Source organism: Suncus etruscus, chromosome 5 (genome assembly GCF_024139225.1).
Source record: "Suncus etruscus isolate mSunEtr1 chromosome 5, mSunEtr1.pri.cur, whole genome shotgun sequence".
NCBI lineage: Eukaryota > Metazoa > Chordata > Mammalia > Eulipotyphla > Soricidae > Suncus > Suncus etruscus.
The window spans coordinates 45,994,317-46,011,999 of NC_064852.1; positions in this window are offsets into that span (position 1 = coordinate 45,994,317).

Below are 17,683 nucleotides of genomic sequence, written 5' to 3' on the forward strand. Positions count from 1 at the left end.
GTGAGTCATAGAGGCACTGCCCAGATCTACTCAACTCTTGTTTACTGCCCATCAAAAGTTAGTTTCTAAAGCTAACTGACCAACTGAATTATGAAGAGTAATTGTTAGGAAACCAGATCCAGAACCCTACTTCATCTTGAATCAGCATCTCCATCTAGGAGTATAATTTCAGTATCTATATTATCCAAAATTTTTCTGGGGGTCAGGAAATAGAGAGATAGTACAGCGGATAGGGAGCTTGCTTTGTACACAGCTGACCTGAGTTCAATTCCTGGCATCCCATATGATCACCTAAATATTTCTGGAAGTGATTCCTATGCACAGAGTCAGAATTAACCCCTGAGAATCATCAAGAGTGACCCCAACAATTTTTGTGGCTGTCCTTTGGACTGATGGTATTGGGAACCCTTTCCCCCACTGGCCCATAAGCAATATTATTTCTCCCCCCCAAACTTTGACACATTTTGGGTAACTAAACTTAAGAATACTACAGAACATTGCAAAAGTCTGAAAACAGAAGAATATACAAGAAGACTCTTTAACATTAATAAATGCTTTATTTCTGTGTGGTAGGACTAGTACTGGGCTATAGTTGTAATCGTGCTGAGAGGTATTGAGCTCAAACATGTGGGATCATGTTGGGGATCTAACACAGAACCTCCCACATGCGAGACAGATATTTAACACTGAGCTACATCCCTGAGACAACAATTTTTTTAAATATAAAAATTCCAAGTTATTCACCTGAAAAATGTCTTTGGAAATTGAAGACAAACAAATGAAGCATAGTATTGACACTGGAAACTACCATACCATTAAAAAATATCTTCTGCTTCAGTGTCCATTTTGTCAAGTTCTTTAGCTTTTGTTTCATTAAGTATGGCATCAAACAAAGGCATGAGGTCAGGGATGTCACATTATTTGCCCAACAACTCCCAACAAATAAGTACAGCAAATAAACTCGCCTATCAGAGGTTCAAACCAGCTCAATTTGTTCCATTAATTTCTGCATCCCCAGTGTTATTGTGAAACCACAGAACTTTTCTAACATCTTTATTTCAGCCTTAATCTAGCACTTTTGTAAGGCACTGTCCTGTCACATGGCATTATGGGTTTTAGGAATCTCTTTGAGACAGCAATGAAAGTGATGGACTTTCCCACAAATGAGTTATAGTTTGCACTTAATGTCATGGTATGCATACAATCTCTACAGGTGACCCATGAAGTCCATTGGGGATTATGGATTGAGGTAAAAAAATTACTTTTTATCTGTAAAGTCATTAAAGACAAAGATAAAAGTATTTGTTTTCTTAGAGACAAATGGTGAAGTTCTAGAAATACTTGTCTTGGACTAGAAAGGTTAGGTATTTGCTTTGCACAGGGCTAACCCCAGTTCAGATCCTAGTGCTGCATATGATCACCCAAGTAATCCAGGAGTGATCCCTGAGTACAATCTGCTATAGCCAAAAAAAAAAAAAAAAGGCAGAACCAAAGATATATTTATTCTTATATCAAAATGCTTTCAAAGCAGTTGAAAAAAGTATAAGGAATCAGTAAGAAGAGAAAAGAGAAATCCTTTCCAATAATATTAAATAATATAACAATGTTCAAGAAGATTTTATTTCCTTTCCTTTCAACAGATTCCATGTAATTTTAAAAGTATACAGATTAGTAAAGGTGGGTTACTTCCTGTCTTCATTACTGTCATAGTCAGCATATTCCTACATGTATTCCCATGCATAAATACCAACATAGGTGTCCCTTGGGTTGCAGGTTCAGGGAAAGATGGGATAATAAGCTCATAGGTTTCTTCCTTTAGACTCATTGGATTAAAAACCTTATTCTATACTTCATATTCAATTGAATATTGAGGTGTTCTTTGAGGTACTGGTCTAGTTTTATTGCTGACAGAAGCTCTGTAGTTAACTCTAGTTTCCCATAAAGGAGTGCAATATTAAACTAGCCTTTAAAACCCTTTGAGTCTATATAGACAATTATATTCCCATAATATCAGAAAATAACAATGAGGACAAATAACTACCACTCCAAACTTTCTTCCTCATTCTCTTTTTTTTTATGAAGACAAAGATGCAAAGAAAGAGGGCAAGGTGAAGTTACAGTGGGAAGATGATCACCCATAAGCAGAATTCTCAGAAGAAATCCCCTTAGTGACACCTTAATTTTGAACATTCAGCCAAAATATATTAAGAAAAATAAAACATGCACAATTACTTTGTCCCTCAAGTCCCCAGATTGTAGTACATTATAACATTTCTTAGCAGTACACAAAGCAATCTAAAGCCACAAAATTTATGTAATTCCTTTAACATTGAAGGCATAGTATTTTTTTACAGTTCCATGCACATGCATATGAATTTAAGTTAACCTCAAAAGTTTAAGTGATAGACCTTGAGACTTCCTGATCTGAAGTTTAATACTATTATATTAGTCTGCTTTTGACTTTTCTTTTTTAATTTAAAGAAAGTATTCACATAGTTGACACAATTAATCATAATACATTTGTTCCAGGAAGAACAAAAGCAAAGTTATTATTTTCTTCTTCTCTCTCTTCTTCTTTTTTTTTTTTAAGGATAAGAGTCAAAGGAGCACAGCAAAAATGGTGTTAGAGTGGCAATTGTTTGCATAGGCCCAGCAAGGAGACCTTACCCCTGAAATTTTCTGGCGTAAGACCAACTCTAGGCTCCAGGCATACTAGGTTGTTCAACTCAAGTCATTGTCTGTGGAGGCAATACACTTTTATTTTTCACACAGTTGCTGTTGTTGGTGTCAGGTTTCTGTAGTTAAAGATCCTGGAATTTGTACATATCCTACAAAGAAGTCAGGATGATGTGGAACGTCCTCTAGTTTCACCTCACAATTAGAGAGCAATGCAGAGAGCCCTGTCCTGAAAGCAGGTCTTTGTTGTTAAGTCTTCTGGTGTTAAGGGAAGTCTCTTTTGAGTAGGTTGATGCCAGAGCAGTGGTAGGGTCTTCTCTGGTAGAGGATTGCTTCCAGGTGATGTTATAGACAAATGTGATTGTTTTGTAGATGGCATCCCTGGTTCAATGGAGAATGCCCATTTTTCTGAGGCCTGAGCCAGGTCACTATGACAATGTTCAGGGTGTAAGGTTCCATTGCACTACAAGATTTGTGTGTTCCTATCTCTATTAGATAAGAACTTGTTTGTATATATATAGTATTTTCCCATTTTAATGTGCCTATGCAAAAGAGAAACAATGCCACATGGTATTATTGTTACATTTGGAGGCTGCTAGAACAAGTCTAACAATCCCTGTGACTTGGTTCTAATGTAAGTTTTAAACTGAGGGACTCTTCTACCAGAATTCCTTATTGAACAGATCACAAAGAGAAGAACAGACAAAAAAGTAGGGAAAATCGTCACTGTATAAGTGAATATTTATTAAGAGTTATAGCTGTTAAAGAAATACATATAAGACATTCAAGGTAAAAAGGGTAAATGGGAGGTAATGATGGTTGGGGATGAGGGAGTGAAGGGCTAGAAATGAGCTTGTAGGGCGGTGGGAAAGGGCAGAATACAAGATGGACATTCTGCATATGCAAAACTTATATTACTTATAAGGAATACTATTCCTCATTCTCTTCATTTCTCTTCCACTATCTTATGCCACATCATGCCATCCCAAATAGTTTTGTTGTCCCTGTACTGTGCATTTCTTGCAAATGAAAACAAGCAAATGATAATGAGCCAGGCACTCAGCAGGTATAGACATATTCCTTCCTTGCATAAGTTGCTCATTCACTAATGAATACCTCCTTTGGGCTTCATAGACCATGAAGACAAATGTAAGACTCCAGATAAGAAGTGAATTACCAATCCCTTGGGTTCAAATGTCTTAATTAAGTGAGACTGAGCCAGCAACTAGCCCAATCTTTGAAATGTTATTTCTAAGCTGCATTGTTTACATTTTTGATAGATATGTTCTGCCTGTCTTCTAACTTCCAAATCAAGAACTTTTACATGAATAAATAGCATGAGACACAAGGAGTTTATTCATTTATTCATGCTATAAACAGTTTGTAGTATTTGCTACATGCTATAGACTGTGCAAATTTTGGTAGATGCCATGAGCTGGTAGTCTACTTAAAGATGTGGATGACAGAGAAGGGCGCAGAAGCCATCTTGGGCCATGAGGTTTCCAGCTGCCTGAGACTGGGTTTCTTTTTTTTTTTTTTTTTTTTTTTTAAAAAATAAAATTTTTTTTTTATTATTTTAATTATGACAACAAAGATGCAAAGAAAGAGGACAGGGTAAAGTTACAGTGGAAGCCCAATCACCCATAAACAGGATTCTCAGTAGTTCCATCGATGATATCCCAGCCTTGAACTTTCAGTCAAAGAACATTAAGAAAAACAAAACTGAACCCATGTACAATACAATTACTTTGTCCCTCAAATCCCCAGTTGTAGTACATATTGTTTCTTAGCAGCACACCATATAATCTAAAGATATTAGACTTATGTAACTCTTTAAACATTGAGGGCAAAGTACATTTATCTAGTTCCATGCACATGCTTACTAGTTTAAGTTAACCTCAAAAGTTTTAATGGGTTGTTTTTCTTAAGGATTGGAGTCAAGAGAACATAGTAAAAAACGATATTAAAGTGGCATTTGTTTGCATAGGCCCACCAAAACATAAGGGACATGGAAAGACAAATTATGGTCTAAATACATGGAGACCCTACCCCTGAAGTTTCCTGGCACAGGACTGACTCTAGGCTCCAGGCAAACTAGTTTGTCCAATTCAAGTCATAGTCTGTAGTGGCAATACACCTCCATTCCTCACATAGTCTCTGTTGTTGGTATCATTCTTCTGTATTAAAGATCCTGGAGTCTGCATATCCCATATTGCAGTCAGGATGGTGCAGAGCATCCTCTCGTTTCACCTCACACTTAAGGGGCAATAGAGAGAACCATGTCCTGTAGAGCAGGTCATCGTTGTTGTCATGTCTTCTCGCAGGTCATTGTTGTTGTCACGTCTTCTCAGTGTAAACGGAAGTGTCTTATTAGGAGGTCGATGTCACACCCTTGGTAGTGTCTTTCCTGGTAGAGGACTGCTTCCAACTGTTGCTATAAAAGACCTTGGATGTTTCGTAGATAGCTTGCCTGGTTCCAGCGTGAATGGAGAATGCCCATTCAACTGAGGCCTATGCCAGGTCATTATATCAATATTCAGGGTGTAAGGTACATTGTAATGAGATTTATTAGATAATAACTAATCTGTATGTATAGTGTTTTCCCATTTTAATGTGTCTATGCAAACAAGGATCAATGCCACGAAGCGTTATTGGTGCATCTGGAGGCAATAGGAACAAGACCAGCAATTTCCATGACATAGTTCAATCATAGGCATCAAACTGAGGGATAGTTCCACCACAATCCTTACTGAACAGCTTACAAAGAAAAGACAAGATGAAAAGTGGATAGAAACATCATGGTAGAAGAATATATAGTTACAGCAGTTAAAGAAAATAACCATAAAATATTCAAAAAATATATGTGTTCAATATGTGTTCGATTTGTGTCCTTCTAAATAGTTCTGGGATTTGTAAGATCTACTGTATGTCTTTGGTCAGAGATTGAAGCTGTGTGTTACTGAAGTTAAGAAGGGTAAATCTGGGGTACTGATGGTTGGGAGGAGCATATGTTTCAAAATGTAGACTGGTATGAAATTGCCAGTGATAGCCTGAGTATAGCTGAGAAATTATTTGCCTCACCCCAGATCAAACTACACCCCCTGATCCACCCTCTAGACCCGGCCTGGGAGTGGGGAAAACCCAGGGTGCCCCATGAGCTCCTCCCAGAAACCCACCTGGAGATCCGGAGGAAAGGGGGAGAGGGGGTTCGGGTGACCCAGGTCCGGGCCCCCCACCCTAGGCCAGGCCAAAAGGCCGCTGGCACATACGGAGGTCTGCCAGCTGCCCGCCCGTGCTGCTAAAAATCCAGCTCCAGGAAGGGAGAGAGACCCTCCCAAGCCCGAAGGACAGGGATTTAAGCCCAACCTAGGCCGGTCCCCAGACCCGGCCTGGGAGTGGGGAAAACCCAGGGTGCCCCATGAGCTCCTCCCAGAAACCCACCTGGAGATCCGGAGGAAAGGGGGAGAGGGGGTTCGGGTGACCCAGGTCCGGGCCCCCCACCCTAGGCCAGGCCAAAAGGCCGCTGGCACATACGGAGGTCTGCCAGCTGCCCGCCCGTGCTGCTAAAAATCCAGCTCCAGGAAGGGAGAGAGACCCTCCCAAGCCCGAAGGACAGGGATTTAAGCCCAACCTAGGCCGGTCCCCAGACCCGGCCTGGGAGTGGGGAAAACCCAGGGTGCCCCATCAGCTCCTCCCAGAAACCCACCTGGAGATCCGGAGGAAAGGGGGAGAGGGGGTTCGGGTGACCCAGGTCCGGGCCCCCCACCCTAGGCCAGGCCAAAAGGCCGCTGGCACATACGGAGGTCTGCCAGCTGCCCACCCGTGCTGCTAAAAATCCAGCTCCAGGAAGGGAGAGAGACCCTCCCAAGCCCGAAGGACAGGGATTTAAGCCCAACCTAGGCCGGTCCCCAGACCCGGCCTGGGAGTGGGGAAAACCCAGGGTGCCCCATGAGCTCCTCCCAGAAACCCACCTGGAGATCCGGAGGAAAGGGGGAGAGGGGGTTCGGGTGACCCAGGTCCGGGCCCCCCACCCTAGGCCAGGCCAAAAGGCCGCTGGCACATACGGAGGTCTGCCAGCTGCCCGCCCGTGCTGCTAAAAATCCAGCTCCAGGAAGGGAGAGAGACCCTCCCAAGCCCGAAGGACAGGGATTTAAGCCCAACCTAGGCCGGTCCCCAGACCCGGCCTGGGAGTGGGGAAAACCCAGGGTGCCCCATGAGCTCCTCCCAGAAACCCACCTGGAGATCCGGAGGAAAGGGGGACAGGGGGTTCGGGTGACCCAGGTCCGGGCCCCCCACCCTAGGCCAGGCCAAAAGGCCGCTGGCACATACGGAGGTCTGCCAGCTGCCCGCCCGTGCTGCTAAAAATCCAGCTCCAGGAAGGGAGAGAGACCCTCCCAAGCCCGAAGGACAGGGATTTAAGCCCAACCTAGGCCGGTCCCCAGACCCGGCCTGGGAGTGGGGAAAACCCAGGGTGCCCCATGAGCTCCTCCCAGAAACCCACCTGGAGATCCGGAGGAAAGGGGGAGAGGGGGTTCGGGTGACCCAGGTCCGGGCCCCCCACCCTAGGCCAGGCCAAAAGGCCGCTGGCACATACGGAGGTCTGCCAGCTGCCCGCCCGTGCTGCTAAAAATCCAGCTCCAGGAAGGGAGAGAGACCCTCCCAAGCCCGAAGGACAGGGATTTAAGCCCAACCTAGGCCGGTCCCCAGACCCGGCCTGGGAGTGGGGAAAACCCAGGGTGCCCCATGAGCTCCTCCCAGAAACCCACCTGGAGATCCGGAGGAAAGGGGGAGAGGGGGTTCGGGTGACCCAGGTCCGGGCCCCCCACCCTAGGCCAGGCCAAAAGGCCGCTGGCACATACGGAGGTCTGCCAGCTGCCCGCCCGTGCTGCTAAAAATCCAGCTCCAGGAAGGGAGAGAGACCCTCCCAAGCCCGAAGGACAGGGATTTAAGCCCAACCTAGGCCGGTCCCCAGACCCGGCCTGGGAGTGGGGAAAACCCAGGGTGCCCCATGAGCTCCTCCCAGAAACCCACCTGGAGATCCGGAGGAAAGGGGGAGAGGGGGTTCGGGTGACCCAGGTCCGGGCCCCCCACCCTAGGCCAGGCCAAAAGGCCGCTGGCACATACGGAGGTCTGCCAGCTGCCCGCCCGTGCTGCTAAAAATCCAGCTCCAGGAAGGGAGAGAGACCCTCCCAAGCCCGAAGGACAGGGATTTAAGCCCAACCTAGGCCGGTCCCCAGACCCGGCCTGGGAGTGGGGAAAACCCAGGGTGCCCCATCAGCTCCTCCCAGAAACCCACCTGGAGATCCGGAGGAAAGGGGGAGAGGGGGTTCGGGTGACCCAGGTCCGGGCCCCCCACCCTAGGCCAGGCCAAAAGGCCGCTGGCACATACGGAGGTCTGCCAGCTGCCCGCCCGTGCTGCTAAAAATCCAGCTCCAGGAAGGGAGAGAGACCCTCCCAAGCCCGAAGGACAGGGATTTAAGCCCAACCTAGGCCGGTCCCCAGACCCGGCCTGGGAGTGGGGAAAACCCAGGGTGCCCCATGAGCTCCTCCCAGAAACCCACCTGGAGATCCGGAGGAAAGGGGGAGAGGGGGTTCGGGTGACCCAGGTCCGGGCCCCCCACCCTAGGCCAGGCCAAAAGGCCGCTGGCACATACGGAGGTCTGCCAGCTGCCCGCCCGTGCTGCTAAAAATCCAGCTCCAGGAAGGGAGAGAGACCCTCCCAAGCCCGAAGGACAGGGATTTAAGCCCAACCTAGGCCGGTCCCCAGACCCGGCCTGGGAGTGGGGAAAACCCAGGGTGCCCCATGAGCTCCTCCCAGAAACCCACCTGGAGATCCGGAGGAAAGGGGGACAGGGGGTTCGGGTGACCCAGGTCCGGGCCCCCCACCCTAGGCCAGGCCAAAAGGCCGCTGGCACATACGGAGGTCTGCCAGCTGCCCGCCCGTGCTGCTAAAAATCCAGCTCCAGGAAGGGAGAGAGACCCTCCCAAGCCCGAAGGACAGGGATTTAAGCCCAACCTAGGCCGGTCCCCAGACCCGGCCTGGGAGTGGGGAAAACCCAGGGTGCCCCATGAGCTCCTCCCAGAAACCCACCTGGAGATCCGGAGGAAAGGGGGAGAGGGGGTTCGGGTGACCCAGGTCCGGGCCCCCCACCCTAGGCCAGGCCAAAAGGCCGCTGGCACATACGGAGGTCTGCCAGCTGCCCGCCCGTGCTGCTAAAAATCCAGCTCCAGGAAGGGAGAGAGACCCTCCCAAGCCCGAAGGACAGGGATTTAAGCCCAACCTAGGCCGGTCCCCAGACCCGGCCTGGGAGTGGGGAAAACCCAGGGTGCCCCATCAGCTCCTCCCAGAAACCCACCTGGAGATCCGGAGGAAAGGGGGAGAGGGGGTTCGGGTGACCCAGGTCCGGGCCCCCCACCCTAGGCCAGGCCAAAAGGCCGCTGGCACATACGGAGGTCTGCCAGCTGCCCGCCCGTGCTGCTAAAAATCCAGCTCCAGGAAGGGAGAGAGACCCTCCCAAGCCCGAAGGACAGGGATTTAAGCCCAACCTAGGCCGGTCCCCAGACCCGGCCTGGGAGTGGGGAAAACCCAGGGTGCCCCATGAGCTCCTCCCAGAAACCCACCTGGAGATCCGGAGGAAAGGGGGACAGGGGGTTCGGGTGACCCAGGTCCGGGCCCCCCACCCTAGGCCAGGCCAAAAGGCCGCTGGCACATACGGAGGTCTGCCAGCTGCCCGCCCGTGCTGCTAAAAATCCAGCTCCAGGAAGGGAGAGAGACCCTCCCAAGCCCGAAGGACAGGGATTTAAGCCCAACCTAGGCCGGTCCCCAGACCCGGCCTGGGAGTGGGGAAAACCCAGGGTGCCCCATCAGCTCCTCCCAGAAACCCACCTGGAGATCCGGAGGAAAGGGGGAGAGGGGGTTCGGGTGACCCAGGTCCGGGCCCCCCACCCTAGGCCAGGCCAAAAGGCCGCTGGCACATACGGAGGTCTGCCAGCTGCCCGCCCGTGCTGCTAAAAATCCAGCTCCAGGAAGGGAGAGAGACCCTCCCAAGCCCGAAGGACAGGGATTTAAGCCCAACCTAGGCCGGTCCCCAGACCCGGCCTGGGAGTGGGGAAAACCCAGGGTGCCCCATGAGCTCCTCCCAGAAACCCACCTGGAGATCCGGAGGAAAGGGGGAGAGGGGGTTCGGGTGACCCAGGTCCGGGCCCCCCACCCTAGGCCAGGCCAAAAGGCCGCTGGCACATACGGAGGTCTGCCAGCTGCCCGCCCGTGCTGCTAAAAATCCAGCTCCAGGAAGGGAGAGAGACCCTCCCAAGCCCGAAGGACAGGGATTTAAGCCCAACCTAGGCCGGTCCCCAGACCCGGCCTGGGAGTGGGGAAAACCCAGGGTGCCCCATCAGCTCCTCCCAGAAACCCACCTGGAGATCCGGAGGAAAGGGGGAGAGGGGGTTCGGGTGACCCAGGTCCGGGCCCCCCACCCTAGGCCAGGCCAAAAGGCCGCTGGCACATACGGAGGTCTGCCAGCTGCCCGCCCGTGCTGCTAAAAATCCAGCTCCAGGAAGGGAGAGAGACCCTCCCAAGCCCGAAGGACAGGGATTTAAGCCCAACCTAGGCCGGTCCCCAGACCCGGCCTGGGAGTGGGGAAAACCCAGGGTGCCCCATGAGCTCCTCCCAGAAACCCACCTGGAGATCCGGAGGAAAGGGGGAGAGGGGGTTCGGGTGACCCAGGTCCGGGCCCCCCACCCTAGGCCAGGCCAAAAGGCCGCTGGCACATACGGAGGTCTGCCAGCTGCCCGCCCGTGCTGCTAAAAATCCAGCTCCAGGAAGGGAGAGAGACCCTCCCAAGCCCGAAGGACAGGGATTTAAGCCCAACCTAGGCCGGTCCCCAGACCCGGCCTGGGAGTGGGGAAAACCCAGGGTGCCCCATCAGCTCCTCCCAGAAACCCACCTGGAGATCCGGAGGAAAGGGGGAGAGGGGGTTCGGGTGACCCAGGTCCGGGCCCCCCACCCTAGGCCAGGCCAAAAGGCCGCTGGCACATACGGAGGTCTGCCAGCTGCCCGCCCGTGCTGCTAAAAATCCAGCTCCAGGAAGGGAGAGAGACCCTCCCAAGCCCGAAGGACAGGGATTTAAGCCCAACCTAGGCCGGTCCCCAGACCCGGCCTGGGAGTGGGGAAAACCCAGGGTGCCCCATGAGCTCCTCCCAGAAACCCACCTGGAGATCCGGAGGAAAGGGGGAGAGGGGGTTCGGGTGACCCAGGTCCGGGCCCCCCACCCTAGGCCAGGCCAAAAGGCCGCTGGCACATACGGAGGTCTGCCAGCTGCCCGCCCGTGCTGCTAAAAATCCAGCTCCAGGAAGGGAGAGAGACCCTCCCAAGCCCGAAGGACAGGGATTTAAGCCCAACCTAGGCCGGTCCCCAGACCCGGCCTGGGAGTGGGGAAAACCCAGGGTGCCCCATGAGCTCCTCCCAGAAACCCACCTGGAGATCCGGAGGAAAGGGGGACAGGGGGTTCGGGTGACCCAGGTCCGGGCCCCCCACCCTAGGCCAGGCCAAAAGGCCGCTGGCACATACGGAGGTCTGCCAGCTGCCCGCCCGTGCTGCTAAAAATCCAGCTCCAGGAAGGGAGAGAGACCCTCCCAAGCCCGAAGGACAGGGATTTAAGCCCAACCTAGGCCGGTCCCCAGACCCGGCCTGGGAGTGGGGAAAACCCAGGGTGCCCCATGAGCTCCTCCCAGAAACCCACCTGGAGATCCGGAGGAAAGGGGGAGAGGGGGTTCGGGTGACCCAGGTCCGGGCCCCCCACCCTAGGCCAGGCCAAAAGGCCGCTGGCACATACGGAGGTCTGCCAGCTGCCCGCCCGTGCTGCTAAAAATCCAGCTCCAGGAAGGGAGAGAGACCCTCCCAAGCCCGAAGGACAGGGATTTAAGCCCAACCTAGGCCGGTCCCCAGACCCGGCCTGGGAGTGGGGAAAACCCAGGGTGCCCCATCAGCTCCTCCCAGAAACCCACCTGGAGATCCGGAGGAAAGGGGGAGAGGGGGTTCGGGTGACCCAGGTCCGGGCCCCCCACCCTAGGCCAGGCCAAAAGGCCGCTGGCACATACGGAGGTCTGCCAGCTGCCCGCCCGTGCTGCTAAAAATCCAGCTCCAGGAAGGGAGAGAGACCCTCCCAAGCCCGAAGGACAGGGATTTAAGCCCAACCTAGGCCGGTCCCCAGACCCGGCCTGGGAGTGGGGAAAACCCAGGGTGCCCCATGAGCTCCTCCCAGAAACCCACCTGGAGATCCGGAGGAAAGGGGGACAGGGGGTTCGGGTGACCCAGGTCCGGGCCCCCCACCCTAGGCCAGGCCAAAAGGCCGCTGGCACATACGGAGGTCTGCCAGCTGCCCGCCCGTGCTGCTAAAAATCCAGCTCCAGGAAGGGAGAGAGACCCTCCCAAGCCCGAAGGACAGGGATTTAAGCCCAACTTAGGCCGGTCCCCAGACCCGGCCTGGGAGTGGGGAAAACCCAGGGTGCCCCATCAGCTCCTCCCAGAAACCCACCTGGAGATCCGGAGGAAAGGGGGACAGGGGGTTCGGGTGACCCAGGTCCGGGCCCCCCACCCTAGGCCAGGCCAAAAGGCCGCTGGCACATACGGAGGTCTGCCAGCTGCCCGCCCGTGCTGCTAAAAATCCAGCTCCAGGAAGGGAGAGAGACCCTCCCAAGCCCGAAGGACAGGGATTTAAGCCCAACCTAGGCCGGTCCCCAGACCCGGCCTGGGAGTGGGGAAAACCCAGGGTGCCCCATGAGCTCCTCCCAGAAACCCACCTGGAGATCCGGAGGAAAGGGGGAGAGGGGGTTCGGGTGACCCAGGTCCGGGCCCCCCACCCTAGGCCAGGCCAAAAGGCCGCTGGCACATACGGAGGTCTGCCAGCTGCCCGCCCGTGCTGCTAAAAATCCAGCTCCAGGAAGGGAGAGAGACCCTCCCAAGCCCGAAGGACAGGGATTTAAGCCCAACCTAGGCCGGTCCCCAGACCCGGCCTGGGAGTGGGGAAAACCCAGGGTGCCCCATCAGCTCCTCCCAGAAACCCACCTGGAGATCCGGAGGAAAGGGGGAGAGGGGGTTCGGGTGACCCAGGTCCGGGCCCCCCACCCTAGGCCAGGCCAAAAGGCCGCTGGCACATACGGAGGTCTGCCAGCTGCCCGCCCGTGCTGCTAAAAATCCAGCTCCAGGAAGGGAGAGAGACCCTCCCAAGCCCGAAGGACAGGGATTTAAGCCCAACCTAGGCCGGTCCCCAGACCCGGCCTGGGAGTGGGGAAAACCCAGGGTGCCCCATGAGCTCCTCCCAGAAACCCACCTGGAGATCCGGAGGAAAGGGGGAGAGGGGGTTCGGGTGACCCAGGTCCGGGCCCCCCACCCTAGGCCAGGCCAAAAGGCCGCTGGCACATACGGAGGTCTGCCAGCTGCCCGCCCGTGCTGCTAAAAATCCAGCTCCAGGAAGGGAGAGAGACCCTCCCAAGCCCGAAGGACAGGGATTTAAGCCCAACCTAGGCCGGTCCCCAGACCCGGCCTGGGAGTGGGGAAAACCCAGGGTGCCCCATGAGCTCCTCCCAGAAACCCACCTGGAGATCCGGAGGAAAGGGGGCCAGGGGGTTCGGGTGACCCAGGTCCGGGCCCCCCACCCTAGGCCAGGCCAAAAGGCCGCTGGCACATACGGAGGTCTGCCAGCTGCCCGCCCGTGCTGCTAAAAATCCAGCTCCAGGAAGGGAGAGAGACCCTCCCAAGCCCGAAGGACAGGGATTTAAGCCCAACCTAGGCCGGTCCCCAGACCCGGCCTGGGAGTGGGGAAAACCCAGGGTGCCCCATGAGCTCCTCCCAGAAACCCACCTGGAGATCCGGAGGAAAGGGGGAGAGGGGGTTCGGGTGACCCAGGTCCGGGCCCCCCACCCTAGGCCAGGCCAAAAGGCCGCTGGCACATACGGAGGTCTGCCAGCTGCCCGCCCGTGCTGCTAAAAATCCAGCTCCAGGAAGGGAGAGAGACCCTCCCAAGCCCGAAGGACAGGGATTTAAGCCCAACCTAGGCCGGTCCCCAGACCCGGCCTGGGAGTGGGGAAAACCCAGGGTGCCCCATGAGCTCCTCCCAGAAACCCACCTGGAGATCCGGAGGAAAGGGGGAGAGGGGGTTCGGGTGACCCAGGTCCGGGCCCCCCACCCTAGGCCAGGCCAAAAGGCCGCTGGCACATACGGAGGTCTGCCAGCTGCCCGCCCGTGCTGCTAAAAATCCAGCTCCAGGAAGGGAGAGAGACCCTCCCAAGCCCGAAGGACAGGGATTTAAGCCCAACCTAGGCCGGTCCCCAGACCCGGCCTGGGAGTGGGGAAAACCCAGGGTGCCCCATCAGCTCCTCCCAGAAACCCACCTGGAGATCCGGAGGAAAGGGGGAGAGGGGGTTCGGGTGACCCAGGTCCGGGCCCCCCACCCTAGGCCAGGCCAAAAGGCCGCTGGCACATACGGAGGTCTGCCAGCTGCCCGCCCGTGCTGCTAAAAATCCAGCTCCAGGAAGGGAGAGAGACCCTCCCAAGCCCGAAGGACAGGGATTTAAGCCCAACCTAGGCCGGTCCCCAGACCCGGCCTGGGAGTGGGGAAAACCCAGGGTGCCCCATGAGCTCCTCCCAGAAACCCACCTGGAGATCCGGAGGAAAGGGGGAGAGGGGGTTCGGGTGACCCAGGTCCGGGCCCCCCACCCTAGGCCAGGCCAAAAGGCCGCTGGCACATACGGAGGTCTGCCAGCTGCCCGCCCGTGCTGCTAAAAATCCAGCTCCAGGAAGGTAGAGAGACCCTCCCAAGCCCGAAGGACAGGGATTTAAGCCCAACCTAGGCCGGTCCCCAGACCCGGCCTGGGAGTGGGGAAAACCCAGGGTGCCCCATGAGCTCCTCCCAGAAACCCACCTGGAGATCCGGAGGAAAGGGGGAGAGGGGGTTCGGGTGACCCAGGTCCGGGCCCCCACCCTAGGCCAGGCCAAAAGGCCGCTGGCACATACGGAGGTCTGCCTGCTGCCCGCCCGTGCTGCTAAAAATCCAGCTCCAGGAAGGGAGAGAGACCCTCCCAAGCCCGAAGGACAGGGATTTAAGCCCAACCTAGGCCGGTCCCCCAGACCCGGCCTGGGAGTGGGGAAAACCCAGGGTGCCCCATCAGCTCCTCCAGAAACCCACCTGGAGATCCGGAGGAAAGGGGGAGAGGGGGTTCGGGTGACCCAGGTCCGGGCCCCCCACCCTAGGCCAGGCCAAAAGGCCGCTGGCACATACGGAGGTCTGCCAGCTGCCCGCCCGTGCTGCTAAAAATCCAGCTCCAGGAAGGGAGAGAGACCCTCCCAAGCCCGAAGGACAGGGATTTAAGCCCAACCTAGGCCGGTCCCCAGACCCGGCCTGGGAGTGGGGAGAACCCAGGGTGCCCCATGAGCTCCTCCCAGAAACCCACCTGGAGATCCGGAGGAAAGGGGGAGAGGGGGTTCGGGTGACCCAGGTCCGGGCCCCCCACCCTAGGCCAGGCCAAAAGGCCGCTGGCACATACGGAGGTCTGCCAGCTGCCCGCCCGTGCTGCTAAAAATCCAGCTCCAGGAAGGGAGAGAGACCCTCCCAAGCCCGAAGGACAGGGATTTAAGCCCAACCTAGGCCGGTCCCCAGACCCGGCCTGGGAGTGGGGAAAACCCAGGGTGCCCCATGAGCTCCTCCCAGAAACCCACCTGGAGATCCGGAGGAAAGGGGGAGAGGGGGTTCGGGTGACCCAGGTCCGGGCCCCCAACCCTAGGCCAGGCCAAAAGGCCGCTGGCACATACGGAGGTCTGCCAGCTGCCCGCCCGTGCTGCTAAAAATCCAGCTCCAGGAAGGGAGAGAGACCCTCCCAAGCCCGAAGGACAGGGATTTAAGCCCAACCTAGGCCGGTCCCCAGACCCGGCCTGGGAGTGGGGAAAACCCAGGGTGCCCCATGAGCTCCTCCCAGAAACCCACCTGGAGATCCGGAGGAAAGGGGGAGAGGGGGTTCGGGTGACCCAGGTCCGGGCCCCCCACCCTAGGCCAGGCCAAAAGGCCGCTGGCACATACGGAGGTCTGCCAGCTGCCCGCCCGTGCTGCTAAAAATCCAGCTCCAGGAAGGGAGAGAGACCCTCCCAAGCCCGAAGGACAGGGATTTAAGCCCAACCTAGGCCGGTCCCCAGACCCGGCCTGGGAGTGGGGAAAACCCAGGGTGCCCCATCAGCTCCTCCCAGAAACCCACCTGGAGATCCGGAGGAAAGGGGGAGAGGGGGTTCGGGTGACCCAGGTCCGGGCCCCCCACCCTAGGCCAGGCCAAAAGGCCGCTGGCACATACGGAGGTCTGCCAGCTGCCCGCCCGTGCTGCTAAAAATCCAGCTCCAGGAAGGGAGAGAGACCCTCCCAAGCCCGAAGGACAGGGATTTAAGCCCAACCTAGGCCGGTCCCCAGACCCGGCCTGGGAGTGGGGAAAACCCAGGGTGCCCCATCAGCTCCTCCCAGAAACCCACCTGGAGATCCGGAGGAAAGGGGGAGAGGGGGTTCGGGTGACCCAGGTCCGGGCCCCCCACCCTAGGCCCGGCCAAAAGGCCGCTGGCACATACGGAGGTCTGCCAGCTGCCCGCCCGTGCTGCTAAAAATCCAGCTCCAGGAAGGGAGAGAGACCCTCCCAAGCCCGAAGGACAGGGATTTAAGCCCAACCTAGGCCGGTCCCCAGACCCGGCCTGGGAGTGGGGAAAACCCAGGGTGCCCCATGAGCTCCTCCCAGAAACCCACCTGGAGATCCGGAGGAAAGGGGGAGAGGGGGTTCGGGTGACCCAGGTCCGGGCCCCCCACCCTAGGCCAGGCCAAAAGGCCGCTGGCACATACGGAGGTCTGCCAGCTGCCCGCCCGTGCTGCTAAAAATCCAGCTCCAGGAAGGGAGAGAGACCCTCCCAAGCCCGAAGGACAGGGATTTAAGCCCAACCTAGGCCGGTCCCCAGACCCGGCCTGGGAGTGGGGAAAACCCAGGGTGCCCCATGAGCTCCTCCCAGAAACCCACCTGGAGATCCGGAGGAAAGGGGGAGAGGGGGTTCGGGTGACCCAGGTCCGGGCCCCCCACCCTAGGCCAGGCCAAAAGGCCGCTGGCACATACGGAGGTCTGCCAGCTGCCCGCCCGTGCTGCTAAAAATCCAGCTCCAGGAAGGGAGAGAGACCCTCCCAAGCCCGAAGGACAGGGATTTAAGCCCAACCTAGGCCGGTCCCCAGACCCGGCCTGGGAGTGGGGAAAACCCAGGGTGCCCCATGAGCTCCTCCCAGAAACCCACCTGGAGATCCGGAGGAAAGGGGGAGAGGGGGTTCGGGTGACCCAGGTCCGGGCCCCCCACCCTAGGCCAGGCCAAAAGGCCGCTGGCACATACGGAGGTCTGCCAGCTGCCCGCCCGTGCTGCTAAAAATCCAGCTCCAGGAAGGGAGAGAGACCCTCCCAAGCCCGAAGGACAGGGATTTAAGCCCAACCTAGGCCGGTCCCCAGACCCGGCCTGGGAGTGGGGAAAACCCAGGGTGCCCCATCAGCTCCTCCCAGAAACCCACCTGGAGATCCGGAGGAAAGGGGGAGAGGGGGTTCGGGTGACCCAGGTCCGGGCCCCCCACCCTAGGCCAGGCCAAAAGGCCGCTGGCACATACGGAGGTCTGCCAGCTGCCCGCCCGTGCTGCTAAAAATCCAGCTCCAGGAAGGGAGAGAGACCCTCCCAAGCCCGAAGGACAGGGATTTAAGCCCAACCTAGGCCGCTCCCCAGACCCGGCCTGGGAGTGGGGAAAACCCAGGGTGCCCCATGAGCTCCTCCCAGAAACCCACCTGGAGATCCGGAGGAAAGGGGGAGAGGGGGTTCGGGTGACCCAGGTCCGGGCCCCCCACCCTAGGCCAGGCCAAAAGGCCGCTGGCACATACGGAGGTCTGCCAGCTGCCCGCCCGTGCTGCTAAAAATCCAGCTCCAGGAAGGGAGAGAGACCCTCCCAAGCCCGAAGGA